General features: G+C 44.5%; 1 pseudogene; it reads left to right on the top strand.

The window, feature by feature from the left end:
- Nucleotides 1-843: 843 nt before the first annotated feature.
- On the top strand, nucleotides 844-1,765 carry LOC112396856 (olfactory receptor 8B4-like; annotated as a pseudogene).
- Nucleotides 1,766-3,320: the final 1,555 nt, after the last annotated feature.

Below are 3,320 nucleotides of genomic sequence, written 5' to 3'. Positions count from 1 at the left end.
TGATGTATATACCATCTGGGAAAATCCACAAACAGAAATCTTGGTCTGTTCCTAGAGCACCTTGGAGACTGGGGTCGGTAAAAGCTCTGATTCTCAGCACCAACGGAATCAGAGGAGTTAAAACTTGAGGCTGTCTTCTTTATGCACTAACACCATTTTCTCCTTTGAGATAATGGAAAAAGAGATTGCATAGGGCCCAGGACTTTGGGGGGCAAGGAGGAGGAAGGTGAATATCTGACTCCCATTTTTCCTGATGGCTTTCTTTTAAACTCACAAATAAGGGGTCTGGGATGTATTGAGCCCTTCCCTACTCTTAACACTGACTCTGGTGTAAAATGCAGTGAAGGGACTGAGAGGAGGAAGGTAGAAGGTGCAAACAGAGGGGACACTCTTGGCTTTCTCCCCATGGCGGGAACCCCGTATCTAGCTGGGAGAGGGAGGCAGGATGAATGGAGACAATGGCGACAGGAGAGCTCCTGTCTCTGAGCCTGAGGCAGTGGGCTCGGGTTGTACTCCTGCTGGCTCTTGGAAGGTCTTTCTGAGAGCCGCTGGGCGGCCGATTCAGGGGCTCCATCCCCTCATCTCCCAGGTGGGGACAGAACTCTTGCTGCCCATGCTAACAGACTCTAGCTTGGATTCACGATCAACCCAGGGGAGCTGAGATATAGTCACAGACACATTGTCAATAGCTTGGGTGGGGCATAGATGAGAGAAGAAAGGCACAAAGGAGGGCATCCATGCACTGGCTCATCTTCTAGACCTTTCTTCCATCAGCCATGCTTGTGCCTATAACCAGTCTATGTATTTTGCCCCTTGTTTCCACAGACAGCTCCCCAGAAGAGAATGGCTCTGAGAAACAGCTCCTCAGTGACTGAGTCTATCCTTGTGGGATTATCAGAATAATTAGAGCTGCAGCTCCCCCTCTTCCTACTGTTCTTAGGGATCTATGTGTTTACTGTGGTGGGCAACTTGGGCTTGATCACCTTAACTGGGCTGAATTCTAGCCTTCACATTCCTATGTACTTTTTCCTCTTCAACTTGTCTTTTATAGATCTCTGTTTTTCCTGTGTGTTTATCCCCCAAATGCTGAATGATTTTGTGTCAGAAAACTTCATTTCTTATGTGGGATGCATGACTCAACTATTTTTCTTCTGTTTCTTTGTCAGTTCTGAGTGCGGTGTGTTGGTATTGATGGCTTATGATTGCTATGTAGCTATCTGCAATCCTCTGCTGTACGTGGTCACCACGTCGCCTCATGTCTGTTCTCTGATGATGTTCGGTTCGTATGTGATAGGGTTTTCTGGGGCCATGGCCCACACCAGAAGCATACTGAGACTGACCTTCCGTGATTCCAACATCGTTGACCGTTACCTGTGTGAAGTACCCCACTTCTTGCAGCTCTCCTGCACGTGTCCACGTCAATGAGCTGGTGCTTTTTATTGTTGTTGGCGTGGTCATCACAATACCCCTTATCAGTATATTCATCTCACGCTTTGATTCTCTCCAGTATCCTCCGTATTCCTTCCACTGAGGGCAGGTCCAAAGCCTTTAGCACATGTGGCTCCCAAGTTGCTGTGACTCTGTTCTTTGGGTCAGAGGCATTCACCTATTTGAAAACCTCTTTTCCTGGATCTATGGACCACAGTAAATTTGCCTCAGTCTTCTACACCAGTGTGGTTCCCATGCTTACCCTCTGATCTACAGTTTGAGGAATAAGGATGTTAAAGTTGCTCTGAGAAAAACCCTGGAGAGAGTGCTCTTCTGATGGTTCTGTTTGCATCAGTTATGTACCGGTAAGTGTCGTACTCAAGAATCTTTTTATCTACAGGTGTAGGAACTTTAATCTTTTTTCCTTAAGGGGGGCGTTCTCTCTACTTAAAACAATCACACATCCCTTGCTTATACTCTTTTTGAGGTTTATACTGGGTCACTGTATGCAACTTAGCATCTATTAAGTGCCTACTGTTTATTAAGTGCCTACTGTTTATTAAGTGCCTACTGTTTATTGGACTCTACACTAGGTCCAAGAGATGAGCAAGATGAGGCTCTATGCCTTCCATCCTTTTCTTGGTAGGGTAAATGGGTTTGTCCAAGCAACTTTTCTGGCTGGGAGATGGGGCAGGTGGTGGTATGAAGGTCCAGGAGAGTGAATTTATTTTTTTTCTTCAGTTATGGGAGCAGGCTTACCAAAGACGAAAGGTAGATATACCTTGGGCCATAGGTAAGGTAAGTCTCCCAACTCTTAGAGAGGTTGCTTGGCTAGGAAGATTGTAAATCATCCCTTTCATATGCATCCATGTACACACAAGAGAAAGCCTCACTTAAGAGTTCTTTACATGGCCTGAAACGTAAAGATAAGTCAAACCTAAAATCTTTCTTTTCAAAGTTTCAAAACTCTTAGGCCATGGATTGGTAACCATGGGGTAGGTAGTTTATAACTGAGCCAAATTCTTGGGCCCTGGGCTCTAAGGCTGAAAGCAAAAGAATAAGGGAGAAAGTCCATGGATTTACAAGGTTATGTTAACCGCTACCTCTATCCTGCCTGAGATACTGTGCATATTATAGGCATTTAGGACAATTCTTTTATTATTTACAATAGATTTAGATATTACTGTCTCTGAGACTGTGTGTATGTACGTGTGTGTGTACTATAGTTAACTATTAGAGAATCAGGAAGAAAGAGGAGTCACATTACACTTTCCACTTGCAGGAAGACTTGGAAGCAATCCTGATTTTGAGTGCCAAAGACTGCTCTGCACTACTCCGTTGAAGATTCTGCTATTCTATAATGGATAGCTCAGATTTTGAGGAGTACACCCTCATAAACTTCCCTGTGTGTTGGCAGGAAAGTGAACTTAGGGCCAAACCAACCCACATGGAAAGACGGGAGAATGGAGACTCATGGTGGGGTCAGAAGAATGGGACCCTTTCTGTGTAAAGACTAGAACTTGGGGTGTCCATGAGATCATCTGTAAAGAGCATTTGGTACTTTTGGATACCGAAGAGTCATATAAAGTACTCAGTCTATATATTTTGCTTTGCTTATATTTTTCCAACTCACCCATAAAATTGGAGAGCTGCACAGTGTATATTGGTATGAGAAACGAGGAAACAAGAGATGTAAGACCTTTCTCACATTTATCTCTCTGCTGACACTTGTTAGAAGTGGCAGCATCGTACTGAGAAGAAAGGTAGTTCAAGTGTTCCAGGTCATGGTCAGAAGCAAGGCATCCTGAGATACAGCCGAGAACAGCACAGAGGAGCACCTGCAGCAAGGAACTCACTAAGGAGGAGACGTGAAATAAAACTTCTTTTCTCTA

Source organism: Neophocaena asiaeorientalis, unplaced genomic scaffold, assembly GCF_003031525.2.
Source record: "Neophocaena asiaeorientalis asiaeorientalis breed wild unplaced genomic scaffold, Neophocaena_asiaeorientalis_V1.1 scaffold308, whole genome shotgun sequence".
Taxonomy (NCBI): domain Eukaryota; kingdom Metazoa; phylum Chordata; class Mammalia; order Artiodactyla; family Phocoenidae; genus Neophocaena; species Neophocaena asiaeorientalis.
Note: the sequence above shows the minus strand (reverse complement) of the source record. Positions and strands in the feature narration are given on the sequence as shown.